Below are 8,437 nucleotides of genomic sequence, written 5' to 3' on the forward strand. Positions count from 1 at the left end.
TCGCGAAAGCGAACGCAAAGCTCCCGGCTTGCCAGAAACAGAAAAGCAGCAAAGTCGCCGCTGCCGCTGCCGCTGTTGTGATGCTGTTGTTGCCAAGAGAAAAAGAGGAAGAAAGAGAAGAAGAGAGAGCTATAGATAGGTACACTGGAAAAACAGCAAAACTCCCATATGAGAAATGGTACCAGTGCGGTTTGTCTTAACTGGGCACACTTAAATCAGTAAATATTTATTTCTCAAGTATTATGAATCAAATTCTGTTAATGAGTTTGTATCAAGTTAACAGAAGAGATTTAATATAAGATGTTTTTTCATTAGCACAAATTTTAAAATTACACTTATCTATATAAACTAATATATTTTAACTATGAACTTTGTTTTGTGAAAGCCTTTATAAATTAAATGACAATACCAAATATTTGCTTCCATTCAAACTCCCCGTCAATTTTTGATGTGCAATGAGAGCTTTATTCCGTATTTTCAAAACTAAAACTGAAAGAGTACGAGTGTGCTCTTTTGCAAAATTGCCGGTTCGGCTCCACATGTCTCGCTCTATTGTGGAGAAGTGCTCCCCACTTCTAGCAACATGTTGCGGAGCGAAGTTTGGCGCGCTGTTTTTTGTTTGAAGTGTGATCCACTAATTTGAGTTGTATTCCAAATGCCTGGTTTTACTTTTAATTGGTGATGCCTGATTTTTAATTCATACAGTTGAATTTATTTTAGTTTCGCTTTCGCTTTGGATTTGCTTTTTGTTTTGGCTGCCTCCCGCCATGCTTATTTATAAAGACATTTAAATTTATGGGCGCCAATTCGACTCGATTTTTTGCATGAGATCAGAGTGCTTGGCCCAGTTAATTTATGGGCGAAACGGGTGCGTCTTGTCTCGTTCTTTATAACTAAAACTGAATGTTTCGAATAGCAGAGCAATAAACCGAATTCTTTTTTGTTGCCCAACACCGAAAGTGTTGCTGGCAGATTTTCTGTTTACTTCTGCAGCTCAGTCAGTCGACCTGCAATTGGTCGGAAAAAGAATACTGAAATTCCTGACCACATTCAATGCAAACAAATGACGCCATCTGTCTGCCGCTGGCGACCGTATTTATAAACAATTACGTAGATCAGCGCTAATGAATCATGCAAAGGTCTTGTGAAATTTGCATACCAATAAAGAACTGTTCTAGGAAAATTAAAAAGTTAAACATATTCGTTAATATTTGTACACTGTAATACGATAATCCAATTAAGTAGCGCCAGAGTTTTATCAAATATTTGTAGGACTTCAACAATGTGCTTCTAAAAGCTCTCAGACTTCAGCAACTTGTTGCTTTCGTGGTTGAACAACAAAAGCAACATCAACAAGTGCAAAAATAGTCACAAAACAACAACAGCAATGTATTCAAGGAGCAACATTAACATTTTCATTGCTTGTGCGAGCCTGACCGACTTTGAATAACAAGAGGGGTGATTTCTTAGGACCGAATCTAAAGTACCCTTATAGAATAATAATAGGATTAATGGGCTTAAAATAATTTTTTAGGCTGTGTAATATTGTATATTAAAAATTGACACACACAATTTGTTTTTTTTTATGACATGATTAATATGCTTAATAATATGATAATGCCTAAATATATGGGATGAATTGCAGATGTTGGCATTTATGCATTTCATGGTCAGCATGGTCTCTATATCAAAGTTGCAGGAATTGGATTAAATTACGAATCCACTACAAGTGCTTCAAGAAATTCCACAGTACTTTTGATAAGGGGTCACCCAATCACCCAATAAAGTGGTCAAATTGACGGAACAGTTTATTATTAATCTGTTGCACTTTGTAAGCTGATAAACAAAACGGAATGTTTACAAACCAGGGCAATGGAGCGCACTCGACAAAAATATATTCGAGAATGGCAGCAAACAAATTGTAAACAAAGGAATAATTCGACAAAATATTAAAGCCCCACTGAAGGCAAATGGATCATAATTTTGAGATGGGTAATAGTTTCCCGGACGGGAAATGGGAATCGCGAATTGAAATAGATTAATTTATGGAAAGCGAAAGAGTTACCATGCTTGGCCACACAGGATGATCCATGCTGGCTAAAAATAGGGATGACTTCCAAATAGAAATAGAATCGCCTTTCCGCTGGGGTTGGGGCTAAGTGGGTGGGGCCGATCTGGGCATGTGGGTAAGTCGATGTGGATGTTGGTGGGGGTGTGGGTGTGGGTGAGTTGTGTGGTGTGGCGTGGGTGAGCGTGCCGCCATCTGCTCTGGACATTGGCATTGGGTGGTGGCGTGGCGTGGCGCCTCGCTGCCAGCATGTGCGGCAGCTGCCCCAAAAAATCCGTGCATAAACGTCAGTTTTTGTGTAATGTTACGAGTGTACACCCGGATAAAATGGATCGGTATAGCTACTCATCATTCATTGTAGCGCAGGAACTATTTAAAACCAAATATTTTTACTGATTATTATTTGATTAAATCTAAAAATTGAATACAGTTCGATTTGAAAAGGAACACTTTAAATGTCAATTTAAGCAACATTCTTATATAACAATTTACCATTTTTAAATGTATTCTTTTGCAGCCGGAACTAAAACTACGCCATAATAATACATTTTATTAGTTATTAGTAAAATTATCTGGAAGAATAAGGGCTTTAAGGAATGGCCCCACCATTAACATGTGGATTTTTATAAAAACTATTCATTTTCTTCAATGTGATTAAAAGGATAAAAGAATTTGTTGAAGGTGTATAAATAATAAAATCAGGCATGTACATACATACATATATAGACAAACAGACAATTAGTACCGATATAAAACCCAAAAAGAAACTGTGTGCCTACATTTTTTCGCCCCCCATTAACACCCGGAAAATTCGAATAAAAACTATATCGACGATATCGCAGGGGAAGGTCGCCCATGATTTATGCTGTAGCTCCACTCTTTTGGGGCCATCAAAGGCCAGACCTATTAATTCGGTTTCTATTCCAACCGCATACGCCTTCGTTTCGATCTCGATCTAGTTCGTCCATCGACACTCTGCACTTGACTCCGCCGAGTGTTTGCGCAACTTTGGCAACCGTATCTAACATAATGCCCCCTAATTCTTGTAATTTATGGCAATTTAAAGATTTTCTCAGCTGCCCCAAGGGGGTGAGCCCCCTTATATGACGGTGGAGAGTCATTCTGGCGTGACATTGACCCAAAGAAGCAGCACGTGGCACACACTTTGAATCAGAGAAAAACATCAATTAAAAATAGAGATAACTCAGAGGTGGTGAGGGGACGGAGAGCATTTTTGAGCAAACCAACCATTTAAAAAGTACTTTTGTAAAAGAGCAATGATTTAAAAACTAGAAAACATTTCCTGTGTAAATAATAAAACAAGAGAGAACGCTGTAGTCGAGTTTCTCGACTATCTGATACCCGTTACTCAGCGGGGTGCTACCGCACCAAAAACTGTCAGTGTGGAAATTTCTCCTTTGCACTTCCACTAGCTGAGTAACGGGTATCAGATAGTCTGGGAACTCGACTATAGCGTACTCTCTTGTTTTTTATCAATTTCTATGCGGGGTGCGGGGTGCTGGGTGCTGGGTGCGTGGTTGCTGGGTGCGTGGTTGCTGGGTGCGGGGTGCGGGGTGCCCAACACAAGAACTCAAGGACCCAAACCCCTGCCAAAAGCAAAACCAACCCGACCCAGTTGGATCCGGGTCCTGCTTGGATCCGGAGTTCGGGTCCGGATCCGGGTACGGGTACGGGGATGGAGCTGGAGCTGGAGTCCGTAGTCCATGCAATAGCATGGCAAACACGCAGGTCCCCCAATGCCAAAACCCAAAAAGTTGCGTGGTGCGGGGTCCGGGGTGCTGGGTCCGGGGTCCGGGGTGCGGGGTCCGGGGTGCGAGGTCCGGAATGCTGGGTCCGGGGTCCGCGGTCCGGGGTGCGGGGTGTAATGAAGTACATGTAACAAAAATTTAACCGAAACAAGTTGGAGGGTCCGGGGTGCGGGGTCCGGGGTGCGGGGTCCGTGGTGCGGGGTGCGGGGTCCGGGGTGCGTGGTCCGGGGTGCGGGGTGCGGGGTCCGTGGTGCAGGGTCCGGGGTCCGGGGTGCGTGGTCCGTGGTGCGGTGTGCGGGGTCCGGGGTGCGTGGTCCGGGGTGCGGGGTCCTAGGTGCGGGGTCCTAGGTGCGGGGTCCGGGGTGCGGGATCCGTGGTGCAGGGTCCTGGGTCCGGGGTGCGGGGTCCGTGGTGCGAGGTGCGGGGTGTGTGGTCCGTGGTGCGGGGTCCGGGGTTCTGGGTGCGGGGTGCAGGGTGCGTGGTGCTGGGTGCGTGGTCCGGGGTGCGTGGTCCGGGGTGCGGGGTCCTAGGTGCTGGGTCCGGGGTGCGGGGTCCGGGGTGCGGGGTCCGGGGTGCGGGGTGCGGGGTCCGGGGTCCGGGGTCCGGGGTGCGGGGTGCGGGGTCCGGGGTCCGTGTGGCGGGGTCCGGAGTGCGTGGTCCGGGGTGCAGGGTCCGGGGTGCGGGGTCCGGGGTGCGGGATCCGTGGTGCGGGGTCCGAGGTCCGTGGCCGGGGTGCGGGGTCCGTGGTGCGGGGTCCGAGGTGCATGGTCCGTGGTGCGTGGTCCGGGGTGCTGGGTGCGGGGTGCAGGGTGCGTGGTGCTGGGTGCGGGGTGCTGGGTGCGGAGTTCATATGATTAAATACATGTTTTTTGGCAAAACGATAGAAATTTACAAGACCAATACAAATATGAAAAAATATCAAAACATTTTTCAAAAGTGTGGGCGTGGCAGTTTTGGGCGGTTTGTGGGCGTTAGAGTGGGCGTGGGAACATGAATCGACAAACTTGCGCTGCCTCTATGTCTCTGGAGTCTGTATGCTTAATCTCAACTTTCTAGCTTTTCTAGTTCCTGAGATCTCGACGTTCATACGGACAGACAGACGGACAGACAGACGGACAGACGGACGGACAGACGGACATGGCCAGATCGACTCGGCTATTGATCCCGATCAAGAATATATATACTTTATATGGTCGGAAACGCTTCCTTCTGCCTGTTACATACTTTTCAACGAATCTAGTATACCCTTTTACTCTACGAGTAACGGGTATAATTAGGAAATGAGAAACAATAAATTGAGAACCGTTTCCTGTATTTTATTTAAATTTCATTTTTCGAAATCAAAGATAAGCTTTAAAAGTTGTTCTGGAATTATATTTCCCCTTCACTTGGAATCACCACTTTTATTAGGCATTTTTAACATTAATTGGTTCGTAACAGTTTTTTTTATTTGTACTAAACCAAATAATTTCGTGTTTTTCTAGATCTTCTAGAAATTATATGGAAACACACCATACAAATTTGTTTTTTAACTTAACTACCAATACTACAACATATAAAAGTTGTATTCTGTATAGACGACGGAAGACAAATGCTTCTAGATTCAAGTCCTTGCCTTTGAAGGCAGCTATTGTAAAAGTGCTTTTGCTAACGTTTCACAAGTTCCAAGCTAATTAAACCAGACAAATAGTTTCCGCGTAAGCCCCGCAGTTTCCTACTCATTGCATATGCCAGATGTAGCAAATGTCTTAGATTTTCGCACATTTTGGTTATATACAAATATATATATTTATAATATTAGAATAAGATCGGCAGGCGCAACATGTGTTGCTGCCCGGGGATTCGCGTCTGGGTATGCTCCACTAATAAGAACAAAAATTTGGTCCAGAACGATCGCCACATTTTTGAACCACACCACCGAGACCCCAATGCGAAATATTTGAATCGAGCAAACCAAACGATCATAAAATGCGAATAAACATGCTGAATCCTAAATACGAAAATATGCAAACTTGCACTTGCTCGAAGACAATTGCTCAATAAAGCCAGACGTTTTCAATAATATTTTACTGCCGTTATGTATAGATACAGTTTATATAGTAGTTCCATCAACAATTGAAGGTTACAACTCTGAATCATCCAGCTATTCGGTGAGTAAAGCTCTATGCAAATCTTTATGTTAAAGAGAGAGGCGCTGATGAATACCTTAAACCAACTGACTAACGTGTTTTCAATTATGCAAATGTCATTGTAACATAGCTTACGCGGCAGATAACCAAGTTTGGGATACTTTCAGTAATAAGTTTTCAATTAAAAAATATTTGATAAGAGGCAGCAGCCGAACACCCAAGTTGGTGAGCGCTGCGTGACTTAATTGCTTTTCGTTGTTGTGGCGCGATTGGCGCTAATTGAAGACAACTTGTTGGACAGCTGCCGATGGAGATGGAGATGGTGGTCAATGCTTACTGGTTACTCCTGACCGGTGGCCAGCAATCGGAGGCAACCGCAACCTGTCCCCGGACGTCGGAAAAACTTTATCATTGATAATTGTCAAGCACCGAGAAAAACAAAATCCGCACATAATGCGCATCAACTAGATCACTTCCAAGCAAGAGAGATCGCTATAGCCGAATGCCCCGACTATCAGATACCCGTTAGCCAGCTGATTGGACTGCAGAGGAGAAATTCATATCTACAGAAACTTGAAAGACAAAAAAACAAAAATCATTGAAAACAAAAAAGTTGGCAGGGCTTCTTCTTTCTGTTACCTATGTACATATGAACGAATTAAGTAAGCCCTTTTACTATATGAATAACTCCTTTTACTGTTTACTTTATTTTTGTATTGTCATAAAATACAAATATTAATCAAATAAAAATAATTAAATATTTGTACTCAATAAAATAATTATAAAAGCTTTTTATTTCCTACTAAGTTTTAGTAGAATGTGTATATATTATTACGGGAACAATGTTAGTTCTTACGGGGGATATGGTTATGATTTTACCAAACTAGGCTTTAATTATTATCCCAATCTAAATAATATAATATAATATTTTTCTCAGTAGAATTGATCCAAGCCAGTCGCCCAAGAACTATGCGTGGCCACCAGTTCCAAGAGCCACATTGTCTGGCGTTTTTCATAAGGTTGATTTTCTTATTCGCTTTTAACTAATCGATTTCAAAATCTTTACACTCAGACGGCAATCTGGTTCTATGAATATTCATAATTCTTTATAAAGTTATGCAACCTGTAATAAAGAATAATTTTAACCCGAGTCTGTACAGTACACAACGGGTAATTAAAACTATTCGAATTATTCACTTGTGTGCATTCCATGAATTTTAGCATGAATTGACCCAAATTTTGGAAACAAAATGAAGACACTTCAATTACTGTCACTTGACATAAAGTTCAAGTTCGGGGTGCGTCATTACCACAAATTTGTACAAAAAGAAACAAGTTATAATAATTTTTTTCTTTTGCTAGTTAACTGACTCAGCTTTACTAAATATACAGCTTTCTCTGAATCATCTAAGCTACCTAAATCACTTCTACATTTTTCTCAGCTATGAATAATGTGAAAATTGTGTTTGGCATATTAGTTTTGGCTCTCATTGAGAATTTAATTTGTGAAAAATAAAATGAAATGAATACTAACGCCAGACATGTTCCATAAACCTTTTCCCGGGCATCAGCAATAATTCAATAAGCATATTTCATCCACACTGGCTAAGGCTAATTAATCAATTTCCCTTTAATTGGCAGAAAGTAATTGCATAGAAATTGATCAAAATGGTTTGCGCTTTGCGAGTTCGCAAATAACACGTATACGACGCATGGGAAATGAAAACCCTGGCTATTCCCCCATCCACCCCCCACCGAGGTGAAGCGAAGAGTGAAATTCAATTTGTTCCAAAAAAATAAATAGGAAAACGAAGAGGAAGATCGCAAAATAGTTTCGGTCACAAAATCGCAGCCCGTAATTGCATTTCGCTTTAAAGAGGCTTTAAAATTATGCAAAACGCATTTAAGCTGCAGGCACGAAGCACGACGACCATCCATGTCAATGACAGATACCAGTATTCCATTCACCACCCACCGCCCACAGCTTACCCTCCTCTTGGCCCCTCGAAAGCGGCTGCATTTACGGCCACAGCAAGTAAGGCAAAATTTGGCCAGAGCAAAGAAACTCCCTGCACTCTGTTTACCCTCCTTACCCCATCAAAATACACTGGAAAGAAATCCTGTTCAAGATTTTCAAACCTTCTTGATTGAAGAAATACTGGAGAAATAGAGTAATAGAAATTTAATTCAATTTGAAATAGGTTTTCATGCTTATCATAATAACAAAGCAAATGGGATAAGGTATACTTACCGCTCAGATTGTTGCAACTGGCAAGTGCAAGTTGCTGCTTCGATTGCTCCGCCAATTCTTGAGCACATACATACAACTTTATGCTTATGCTCGTGTTTGCCTTATGGAAATGTGAGATTTTACTACATATGAAGAAAGAAAAACATGAGACGTCCAAAAATGCTAAGGAGAATAAAACGAGGAAATGAAAACACAGGCGACTTTTGTTTTTTGGACTTTG

Source organism: Drosophila santomea, chromosome 3L (assembly GCF_016746245.2).
Source record: "Drosophila santomea strain STO CAGO 1482 chromosome 3L, Prin_Dsan_1.1, whole genome shotgun sequence".
NCBI classification, from domain to species: domain Eukaryota; kingdom Metazoa; phylum Arthropoda; class Insecta; order Diptera; family Drosophilidae; genus Drosophila; species Drosophila santomea.